Source organism: Cryptomeria japonica, chromosome 10 (genome assembly GCF_030272615.1).
Source record: "Cryptomeria japonica chromosome 10, Sugi_1.0, whole genome shotgun sequence".
In the NCBI taxonomy this organism is placed as follows: domain Eukaryota; kingdom Viridiplantae; phylum Streptophyta; class Pinopsida; order Cupressales; family Cupressaceae; genus Cryptomeria; species Cryptomeria japonica.
Genome location: NC_081414.1, coordinates 920108895 through 920122370, shown reverse-complemented (window position 1 = coordinate 920122370; position 13476 = coordinate 920108895).

Below are 13476 nucleotides of genomic sequence, written 5' to 3'. Positions count from 1 at the left end.
AAATGTGTATTTGATGAAAATCATATGCGACGAGTGTTACATGTTGTCACAATGGTGTTATGCCTCCCTCGATGCCTATACGATACGTCAAAATCTATGGAGCGTAACCTCTATAGACTGGGAGACTCCCTCAACGAAGTGTAAAACACTGTTAATTGTGACCACTCGAACGGAACCCTGTCTAAACACCATAGAAATTAGAAGTCCAGCTGAGTCAGTAACCAGACACTTGTTTTATCACAGTGTAAGGGTGGGGAAGAATCTACCCCCAAGACACTCACCATATATCTCCCAGGATAAAGGGCCAATTGAGGAGCAATATTCTTTGGTCTAATTTTCGGAAAAAGGCAAAAAAAATGGGTGCACCTTAGGGTGTAATAGGGTTGTTTGAGCTGACGAAGTATCAAGATGTGGGCTATGATAATACTTGTGACCTTTTGACCTTAGGAGAGTCTGCTTGTTGTGATATCGAATTGCCCAAATACAACGAAAACAAAATGGGGTCTTGAAAAAGACTCCAACATTCATGGGAATTTGAAAAAAGTTCCTCAAACAAGTATTCTTTTCATGGTTTTATTCTTTTTGATGTGTCTGTTGTGTCATTTTCTACATTTCACCAAGTTCAAACATTTTAGAAAATACCAAAAAACAAAGTGGAATCTCAACCAAAGTTTTTTTCAAAAACATCAACAAGATCAAATCCCTCAACAAAGTCAATTTTCAATATCAACAAGATCAAAACCCTACAACAAATAAGCTTATCAACATCAACATCAAATCAAACTTTTGTAACATTCTATAAATGAAGAAAACATCTTACATGTTGTGACCTTAGGTTCAAACCAATCAAACAAACATCATAGATTGGCATTATGCATTTCGTAGGGAAGGTGAAGAATTCATCTCTTCCATTCCTATTCCATCGCCATCCATAAAAACATTAGCTCAAAAAATCAATACTTTGCAACAACAAATGAGAGGCATGACTAGTCATAGCAACCATAGGGGTTGGTTAGAAAATATGATGAGAGAAGTGATAACCATGAGGGAATCATTATCAGACCAACCTTCTTCTTCTTGTGAGACCATTCAAACATGCCAACCTTCATTCTTCAACAAAATCATTCTCACCTCAGTTCAACCAACATTAGAGTCATGTCAACCTTCTTTAAACCCAACATATCTATAATACCAATCATATCAACGCAACATTCAAACTCATTTCAACCAAAATCAAATCTCTTTCAACCAAAGTCCAAATCAAAATCAAACCTCTTTCAACCAAAATCAAACTCCTTTCAACCAAATTCCAAATCAAAATTCATTCAACCAAAATCAAACCTCTTTCAACCAAAATCATACTCCTTCCAACCAAAATCAAATCCCTTTCAACCAAAATCCAAATCAGCCACATCTATCCACTATTTCATCATCCCTTGAAGTTACACAAGACCAATCCATGCTATCTTCATCCAATAGCACAATCTCCTAAGGGGCATCCATAGCACAAATCCAATCTAATTCAATTCGTGATTCAGAGGATCTCATTAAAAGTCCTTCCTCATCAAGTCAAAAGGTTGAAACCTTCCAAGAATCTCCCATGCAAACTCCCCCATGTCAGGAGGACAATCCAAAATCAGAAGAAATCAGTCATGAAATAAATCAAGATCAAGAACAAATATTTTCATCCTACCCAGTTTTTTATGAAGACTCCACCTATCAAGAGTCTTATGATGATCCCCTCATTCTTTTCTATTCCACTCATAATTAAACCCTTGTTTCGTAAGAGCAAGATGTTCTTTCAAGTACCATCCAACATCCACCTCCTAAACAAGATCCCATTATCATTTCTCTCAGGCTCTCTCATGATTCCAATACACAAGTTGTTCATGAACCCCTTATCGATAAAATCAACAATCCAGATCATACTACACAGGACAACTTGTCAACAATAGTATGTGCACCGTCATCAAATGTCAATGTCATGATAGAAACAAGCATAACACCAGCTAATGAAATCAACACCCATATTATTACATCATCTTCTTCAAACACAAGTATAACACCAGCTAATGAGATCAACACTTGGTTGGCTTCACCATACTCTTCAAGTGCATCAATAAAAACAGGCATAGCACCCACTTATGTCACAACTTTGAAACCAAAATCTATTTTCCTCATACACCCACACTTGAAAGACTAGGGGCAACATGATTTACCACAGCTGAATTGGTTTGAGACTCCCAGTCACATATCCTATTGAAAAAGACAGGTCCATCCAACTCTTCAAACAAAGAACAATGAATTATCTACACAAAGTTCATACCAACTCAATAACAACATGCACCTAAAAAGATATTACATCTAAGGGTGGGTTCATTTCAATTTTCAATATTGCATTTGCATATTTCTTTACTGCATTGCATATCTCCATTTCAGAGTGCATCATAGTTGCTTGCATATCACCATTGCACAACATATAGTTGCATATCATTATTGCTTTCTCATATAGTTCCATCAATAAAAACATGATGATTGTCTAAGTTATTCACCTATTAGCACTAAAAGGAACGAAGGTTGTCTCATTTCCTAGATACTTGTTCATGAAGTCTTTAGGAGGCCTTTAGTCATTCATCTTCAACATCACATTGTGATTAAGCTTTATCCTTGGTTGGGTAGAAGTTTCACTATCAAGTCTTGTTACCCAAAATATATCAATTGATATATCTCACACATTAATCAAAAGCTCTAAGTCATTACAGATACCTAGTTGGTCATGTGGCTAGTGAAAATCCAATATTCTGCTTCAGCGCCACTGTAATTGTCATACTCGAGTAGGTTTCATTACTTACAAGTCAAGGCAAGAAAATAAAAGAAAAAAAGTGTTATGTCAATCTCAAGGCAAAACAAAAAAAATGATATATTATTGAAATATCACGCATACAAGTGCGACCAAAAAAAAAAGCTTGACTATGGGAAGATGCAAGTAACTCCATCAGGGCTATGGACGCATGTTGGCAATGGAGCAATATTTGAGAGATTACAGTGCATAACCTCGTCAGAGCCCTAAAATCTTGTTGGCATCGAGGCTCTATCTAGGTTTCTTTTGAAGTCAGAATAACCCACGTAGCTAGCCACATAGGATTTTAAGGGTCTTTGATCGTTACAAGAGTCAGAATAAACTCAATTGCACATGCATGGGCAAAAGAAGATCAAAATTTCAAGAATTGATGGAGAAGTTTTTCGCGCCTCCATTTATAAATCTTGGTTACATAGTGTGTTAGGTTGGATGGACAAAGTATTTTGAGAATGGATTGAACTCCTATCTCTAAAACGTTTCACACCTTTAATCCAATTAGTGCATTTTATAATGAAAGACACACACACTCATCCTTATTCGAATAGGAACAGCATTTTTTGTCATGCATCCTGCATTAGCATAACTCATATCAAAAATTTATTGTCTCCACCGCATTATGCATCATCATGTTATCATCATAGGTTTGCATACTTGGGGGCATAACTGAAAAAAAATTTAAAAAATCATAATAAAAAGTTCTGAAAAAATCAATCAAAAAAAAAATCATAAATGATCCTGAAAAAATCCTAAACTTTCAAAAAATGATCCTGAAAAAATCCTAAACATTCGAAAAATGATCCTAAAAAAATCCTAAACATTCGAAAAATGATCTTGGAAAAAATCCTAAACATTCGAAAAATGATCTTGGAAAAACCTAAACATTTAAAAAATTATTCTGAAAAAATCCTAAACATTCGAAAAACGATCATGAAAAAATCAACAAAAAACAATCAATATCGATACAGAAAATTATAAACAATCTAAAAATGATCCTTAAAAATACCAAAAACAATCAATATCGATATAGAAAATCCTAAACAATCAAAAAACGATCCTGAAAAATACCAAAAACAATCAATATCGATACACAAAATCCAAAAACATTCAAAATAACAATCTAAAAATTTGCAATAAAATGTCTCGCATGAATCAAATATCCTAGCAGCTATCCAACAAACACTTCACACAAAGTTAAACAAAGGATACAACTATCTTGTCAAAACATCTACAATCAAGCTAATCAACGGTCTAATCTATCAAATCACTATCAAACTATCAACATGATCAACATCTTGTCTTAAACAAAATCATTACACTCAAAACCAGGTAGGTCAGTCTTAAACGGGGTCCAAAACTTCTGAAACCAAACATTATCAAAATCATATCAAACATATCAAAGCAAAGACACAATCAATCTAACTACTGAGTTTTGTCTATTTTTGGTTGACTCTTTTTTATCAAATTGGCAAATATCATTGCTTTTAGCTACTAAAGGATGTCCAAAAGTGACTAGAGAAGCCATGATGGGCATGATCCTTTTCTTTGTTTGTTGTTTGTGGTTTGAACCAATGAATTTCTAGGGAAATTGCTCTAGTGGGTGTTTGTGATAGGAGCATTCAGTTTGTGAATGCCACACATACCTCGACCCCTAGTGCTATTCCCGGAATCGAGGATTCATTCCTTGTCTGCTATGTGTTTGTTTCTTTGCAATGAGGTATCTATGCATCTTGGTTCCTTAACCCCTGGTGTACAAAGCTTCATTGTTACATAATAAGGTTCAATGATGAAAATGTGTTGCACTATGAATAAAGACAAGAAGACTATTCATCATCATCATATCATTTCATTTTTTTAATCTCATCATGCTAATTTTTTTAATCAAGATCATTCTCTCATCAACCATTTTTCTTCTTGAATCAACCTTTTCAATTATTTACAATCATTCTTTCATCAACATGATCTCTCTTATCACTTAATTTCAATATTTTCATCAATAATTCTATCATTTCAATATTTCTAGCTATCAATCAATTATTCTTCACCTTCATCATATTTCATTATTCATCCAATTTTGATCTATCATTTGTCTTATACATGATGTATCCTTTCTGAAACCAGACGTGATCATCTATCTTTGTCTTATATAGGATGTATCCTTCCTAAAACCAAATGTTTTGATCATTTGTTTTATACAGGATGTATCCTTCCTGAAACCAGACGTTTTGATCATTTTTGTCTTATACAGGATGTGTCCTTCCTGAAACCAGACTTTATCTTTATCAGATCAATCCTATCAATCTTATCTACAAATCATTCTAACCATTTCTTTTATCTAATAAAACTCACTCATGTCATAAATTAACCGTTCTTCCATCTCTCATCTAACATTCTTCTTCTTTCGAGAGATCTTGTATGCCTTCAATGCACAAACAATCTCTCGAGGGGGCATTATACCCTAGTGTCACCGGGGCATACTGGGGCATAAATTTTTCATTTTCTTTGAAACAACATCGTTTTGACATTGTCTCAAAGAGGGGAAAATGTAGACACCTAAAAATGTCTCATTAATTCTACAATAATTATTCATCTATATAATTAAGTAATTCTTTAATTATTTGAGTAAACTAACTATTTCTTCTAATCATCGCCCTTCAACACTTCTAATTATTCTATTTCTATTCTCAAATCATTTTAATCAGTTAACCTTGTCTCATTAGTAATTAAATTTCAATTATTTAATTAATTGTGATATTTTCCTTAGTTAAATAATCTTTATTATTTAATTAATTCAATCTCCTAAGTTTAAATAATTTCATTTAAATTATTTAAATTAATTAACTTATTCCTCCAATTCCCCAAATTATAATTTCAATTAATTCCATCTAATTTCATTTCATATTTCCCCAAATTCAAATTTCACTTCATTTTAATTAATTTCATTTCTTCCAAATTCACATTTCACCAAATCTGAATTTCAGTTAATTTCATGTGCATTTCAACATTCAAATGATCAAATTCAAATTCAAATTGAAAATGAAAATCAAATTCAATTTCAAATTCCTACAACACATGCTAAAATCAGAACTGATTGATCAAATCAGTTGTCTAATCAGTTAACTCAATTAACTCATCAATCATCCTTTTTAACTCTCAATCACCTTTTTCTGACTAATCCATCTATTCAATCTATTGATCAATCAATTCACTTATCTCTCCAATCAATTCAGTCTTCTAATCAATCAATCCAGTCAACTAGCTAGTCTATTCAGCCTATTGGTCAATCAATTGAGTTCACTCTCCAATCAATTATGTTAACAGATCAATCTAATGAGTTAATTGATCAATATAAATCAGTTATCTATCAATCAACACTTGAGTTCAAATCCTCACCTCCTCTGTGTTGAAAATCTATAAATTCAACCTCTTTTCTCATTTCAATGGAGAGAATCACAGTCTTCAAACAACTATCTAATCTATGCAGGAATCTCAGTGCAATACCTGAGAGCCACCTACAAGAACAATTCAGAGAAGCACAATGGAAGCCACGATGCAGGATGAGGGAGTTTCATTTATTTGAATTTATTCTTATCTTGTGTTAATTTATATTGGTTTATGTTTGAAATTGCTTTGATAGTTAAGGATTTGGTGATTCGTCATTATTTCCTATTTCTGCATTAATGATTTTCAAGCATGAAACGGTATCCTTTTAACATTAGTAATAATTATTTCTTTGGAATTATCAGTATAATGGTTTGAATGATTTTATTAATAGGCCTGCCCTCTAGAGGTGTAATTCCAATCCAATGCTTGGTAATATTTGATTTTTGTGTGGGCATTTCAAGATGGTTGAAATGGTTTACTATAAACGAGAGGCCTTACTTATGTGGTGGATAGATGGTGAAAGAGGGGATTGATTCTTTGTGAGAAATAAATTGGGACTCTATAATCCTAATCTTGGTTGTTATCGTGGTTATATGATTTTTCCTATAAATTTTACAAGCCTTCTGAGACATAGTGGATGATCATCTTCATAAGATTTATCTTGAGTCTTTTCATTGTAAAAATTTAGTATATTTAATAACCAAATTGGATAGGAAATTCATATATAAGTCAAAGTGAAGAAACTTGCAACTAGTCACTTATCACTTTCTTGAATGCCTCATAAAAGATTATTGCCAAAGACATGGATCTTACTAGTAGGCCTCTTCTCCCTCAACTTTACCTCCTTGAATAAAATTGTTTCATTAAATCTAAGTTTATTTTGGATAATATAATTTCTACTTAGGGAGGAGTATAATGAACTTAATATTCTCAAACAATCTAGATATTATTATTGAAAAAAAAATCAAGAATCATGACCATGTTAAGTGTCAGTTTATTTGTTTCGTGCTTTAAGTTCTTGGGTTTGGTTTCCATTTTATTCTTTTTACATTTTTTTATAAATGTCTTGACTTATATTATAATTAATGATAAATAATCCAATTAATTTTGATTTTTTGAGTTCATCCATCAAGTATGTCTTTGTACTCCATATCTTATGTTCTTTCAACATAAGTATTTGGATATTTATTGGATCATGTGGTTTCTCAAACCTTGGTTACGAGATTTCCCTTCTAGATTCTCCAAACTAATTGGTTAATCATCATTCTACCAATGATTTGTTTCTTACTCTCATTGAATATAAAGAAGAGCCTAAATAGGCTATTCAATTTCTTGAAGTTTTTGCCAAGCCTTTGGCTTGAGCATCCAATGGAAAAAGATCTAGTGTAATAGGAAATATTTTCTTCCTAAACCAAGTTGTTTACATAACTTTGGCTTGAAATGAATTGATCATTAGTAAGTTTTTCATTTTATTGGAATTCCATTTTCTTTTCAAGCTTCTTATATTACCCTCTAGTAAGTTATTGTTGCTTGGATTTAGAAAAATCTCAAAATAGACTACAAAACCTTTTTACATGGTTAGAAAATTTTAGATTTATTCAAAAAAAAATGGCTACCACTCATTTTTATTGTTCCTCTTGTTGGGTTCCCTACAAAACCTCTTAAGATTGAAAAGTTTTTTAAATTATTTCTCTAGGCCTCTAGTAATGTGTGCCAAGGATTTCATTGTGTTGCTTGGAATATTATTATCTTCCCTATGATGTTGGTGATTAGGTTTTCTTTTAATATATTGATAAGTTATTTCTCTATGTGGTAAATGAATTATTAAAGTGGTCTTAAGAGAAATGAATCCTAAAATATTTTGGGCAAGTATTGTATTAGTTTATGTGTGCCTTCTAGATGAAAAATATGAAAAGAAATATATCATGGCAATGTCCTCACTATGAGGGAGTTAATTTAGAGTCAAGGAACTTTAGCCATTATAGGTATTTGGAATTCTAAGAAGCTATTAAGCCTTACATTTTTTGTGTGGAAAATAATTTTTTCAATGACCTTTCAATCAATGAACAATAAAGTTGTTATACTCACAATTATTTCTTGTCAGTACTAACTACTAACCAAGGAGAAATGGATTCATTCCGTGAAATTCTCAAATGAACCAATTCAATTTTTATCATATTTCATCCATACTTCTACCAAGGATTTCTTTTTCCAGTTAGAGAACTAAAAGAAAATTTAGACTTTATCTAATTAACTTCAAGCAAATTTTTAGGCTATTATTGATGTTATTTCTCTCCATATGATTCATGAAATTACGGTCAAATCATTCAATCCTTGGTAGAAGGATTGGGAATAGTATCTTGATATATAATTTCACAACCTTATACCTGTAAAGGATATTTGTGTCGTTCCTCTCATCTTCCTATGGTTGGTTAGCTAAACCATTATTGACAACTTTAGTCCTATCATGGAACTTAGTGTAATGTCCCCTCTTTGCACCTAGTCAGCATGGGAGTACTATTATCCTAGTCTGATTTCTTGTAGGCTAAATGGTTTTGGTTAAGGGGATTTGTTTCCTAGTTGAGTTCGTGCAGGAGTTTCTTGGGCTTTCCAGCAGAGTTTTCTATTTGTGGCAAGGAATTATTTTCAGTACTTACTATTTATAATAAATCAATGGGCTACCACTTTCTTCAATTAGTGAGGGATTCCTATCTTTAACTTTGGTGTGTTTAAAGGCTTCAAAGAAATATTTGTTTTATTAGCCATTTCAATATTTTTTTATGTTTCCCTTAAGCCTTTGGAAGAGTCCCCCATGCCCTAGTAGAATAACATTGTTTTTAAAAGGGGGACCATTATCCCCATGGCATACTTGAATAACATTATTTTTAAAAGGGGACCATTATATTTCATTGACTTAAGGCTAAAATAATGCCTTCGAAATTGGATGCCTAAGGGGAGAATAGAAAATATTTTAAAAAGTCAAAAAAGTGGGGAAACCCTAATGTTTCCCTAATTCTCTCTCTCATTCTTTAGCAGGGAGATTAAGCCTTCATTTTTGCATCTTTATTTTGGTGAATATAACATAATACTACTGAAATTTCTTTAGAGAACAGAAATTGTTGTCTAGAGAATGAAAACCCTTAGCTGAGACACTGGTTTTAGTAGTGGTGAGAGATCCACCCTATCTAGAAGGAGTGATTCTAATGTGGGAATTACCTTTGCATGCACAGGGTTTTTTAATTTTTTATGAGTTCGGAGGTTTATCATGAATATTTTCTTAGTATTTTGATATGTGTTCGAAGGTTTTGGTGTGATTCATGCTTTGTTTCATATCAGTGTGTGTTGGTGGTGATTTCCCTCTTTTTTCAAAGGTCTAATATACATTTTTATAAATTATGGGTTATCATTTTGATAGTGGTTGGAAGTGTAAATGTATTTGGAGATCCATTGGTGATTGAGACATCATACTTAGTATTGCTATTGCTACAATTGGTTCCTCGCACCTAGGAACCTCATTTCAAGTATTTGTTTGCATTTATTGGTGCCACTTTGGGTGTGAATGGAAGTGCAGACATATCGATGTATAGGACTGACAATAAACTCCTTTGTGACTGTACTGGGTCTTTTCCACATATTTAGGTTTAAAAATTCATAATATCTTATGGTTGGTTCATTATGTAATGAATTATCTTGCATTAGTTTTAAAGGGAAAAATTTAACATTGAATTTGCAATATATTTCTTGTCTGAAAAAAACCATAATGACTAAGAAACAAACAAAACTCATTTATACATCTTCTATCTAGTTTGCAAGAACACAAGTGAATTCTTAACATTGTTTATTGAAGTAAAAAGGACAACAAGGAAGCAACTTCATTGTCTTTCAAAAAAAAATCAAGGGTGGACATTACAGTGGTATCAGAGCTCAGCTCTTCCTGCCATCCAGTGGATAATGAGCTTATGTGAGCATCAGTGATAGAGAAATAAGTTACCAAGAAAGGCAAAGGAGAAAAGAAGAGGATTTTTTGGGAATGGTTGCCTTTGAATATGGAGGTACATCAATTTGTGGACCAATCTAAAACACTAGGACAATCAAAAAATTTTGAAAACATGGGTGATAGAGGTGAAAAATAAAACAAAGAACCAGAACATGACCAAATAATTCTTCTTTTGGATGCTTTGTTTAGGAGTTAAGCACAAGCCAACCAACGCATGGATCAATTAGTTAATGTAATCACTCAAATGGGACTCAAAAATGGTGGCAATAATGGTCAAGGAAATGATGTGATTCATCATGGAGCAGTAAACCAACATCACAGGGCACCAATAGCTAGAGCCCTTATGTCAATCTTTCCACCTAGAGTCCAACCACCAACAAGGAATAAACCCACTTTGCTAGATTTACAAGATGAATTGAGACAAGATTGGGTGGATGTAGGACCTAATTTTCAGCGTGACATAAAATTGCATGATTTCATGGATGTTAGGACTTGAGACACATGCCTTTCAGAGGAAATGGAGAGAAACATAATGAATTGTGCAGGAAGGTTGGAAAACTTACTCTCCCTTATTTTGATGGATTTGATAAGGCCACAGCCAAAGAATGGGTACAAAAACTAGATACGTACATCAATCTCAATCATATGTTGAAAGAGGAGTCCATTAAATATGCTACTATACATTTGGATGGTTTTGCCCATGAGTGGTGGCATCATAGCATGATTATAATGAGAAATGACCAAATTACTTCCTATGTAGAGTTCACTAAGAAGTTGATTGAGAAGTTTGATAGCAACAACATGGAGTTACACTTCAAGGATCTAGTACAGCTGAAAACGTGGAAAATAGTAGATGCTTACGTTGCTGATTTTTAGTGATTGTCAGCCTTGGTGACAAATATTTCAGAAAGGAGGCTCATTGTTCTTTTCATAAATGGGTTAACCAAACCTTTCAGAGGATGAATCGAAGCATTCAACCTACCTAGTTTACAAGAGGTCATCAAGAAAGAAAGAGACATGGAGACATCCACTTCAAAGAGTAGATTTCAGTCAAAGGATTTCTCACATAAAAGGAATAGAGACAAAAATACATTTTTCAAAAGAATCTAATCAACGAAATAAATCAATTACTAGAATTGATAGTGAGACACTCAGTGACTTAAGAAAGAAGAATTTATGCTTTAAAAGTAGAGAGTCTTTGACCCCAAATCATAAATGTACAATAAAAGGGAAGGTGCATCAAATAGAATATTATTTAGATGAATAAACAACATGAAAAATTACATTAGCAATCTAACTTAGATGAAAAAAAAAAAAAGAGGAAGAAAAATCATCAAAAGAGTTTGAAAAGGAAGAGAATAGTGGAGGAACACTTGCTCAACTATATAGATTTTAGAAGAATGAGTCACTTTGCATAGAGGAGTGTTAGGTGGGCATCCATTGGTTGCATCGATAGACACTAGTGCTATACATAATTTCATAGATGAGGAACTAGTGGCATGCAAGGGACTTCAAACATGGGATATAGATGAGTTCAAGGTGATTGTTTTAGATGGTTTCACAATCACATGCATTAGGATGATCCCATAGTTGAGTTTGTAGTTCAGGAACTATGAAGTAAAGAATGACTTCTTTGTAGTGAGCATTGGTGATCCAGATGTGGAGATGGGAATTCAGTGGCTTTGTTCCCTTAGGGAAATTACTCTTAACTTTCAGACCATGGATATGAAATTCAAATCAAAAGGTAGGAACTGTTGGAATCAAGGAACCTTGAGAGGGGGGGTGAATCAATGTTCTGCAATCTTTCACATTATTAAACTAATTCTTCAACCATCTAACGCAAATCAACAAAAGAAAGATGCAAACACATAAAGCAAATATCCACAACACCATAGCACCAGATTTATATGTGGAAAACCCAGCTAAGGGAAAAACCATGGTGGGATTGAGACCCACAATATTAATATACTCTGTTAGAAGTATATAAATATTACATAAGGCGATGCACATGCATTCAGGCACACTGCCTAGATCTCACTGCTCAAATTACAATAAGGGCTACAACCCCATAAGGCTCATCTCCTTACAATCATTTACAATGATTACAAGAAGTAATGAACTAATGAATAGCATCTGCAAATGGCTGAAATAGTTCTGGTTAATCTCAAAATACTCAATCTTACTTTGCTCTGCTACATTGCTCTATACAGATGTTCTACTATATTCTGGCGCACAAATCCTTTACTTGTGCACATGAAACTATGCACAATTGCTCACAAATACTTTCCACACAACCATCGATATTAAAAATGATCTTATCAATCACTCTTTTATATCCGCAACATCAAATTATGTCTTCTTCATGTCAGCCCAAAAATGCATAACATGCAAATCAAACATGTATACCAAGTCATCTCAATCCAGACCAACAAAATCATGCAGACCAAAAATAATTGTCCATGTGCTTCCCATATGTCGGTTGACCATCCTCGAAACAAAAACAACCACCAAAATGGATGCACATAATCTGAACAATGATTATCCATATGAGACTACTGATGAACATTGTTTTACCCAAAAACATATATATCAGACCTTCCAACTCACTCAAGACTTATCACCAGAGGCCATAAACCTATAATATAGTAAATAACACATCCATGATACTTCCCAGAGATCTGCAACACAAAATATTCAACACAGATGAAACGCCAACCAAGATACTACATACTACCGAAGGTCCTGTTCTATATCACTGGACCTCACCAAAGCTCAATCACACTTCTAGTATGGACAAATCATGAATTGTGGATGGGATTACTAACATTAGTTGTCGTCAATAATAACATATGATCATATATGTAGTGTCTCTTGCCAACAATCTCCCTCTTTGGCATCGATGGAAACACAGTGAAAAATGACTAAGTATTAGACCAAAATCAAAAACTATTCATTGCAATACTTCCAAAATCTAACAAACAAACTCCAAAAGACTCCTCCTGAGCTTATTACAACATTTTTCATGTACTACTATATTCTGGAGCACAAATGCTTTACTTGTACACATAAAACTACGCACAATTTCTCACAGATACTTTCCACACAACCACCAATATCAAAAATGATCTTATCAATCGCTCTTTTATATCTACAACATCAAATTATGTCTTCTTCATGTCATCCCAAAAACGCATAACACACAAATGAAACATGTATACCAAGTCGGCTCAATCCAAAC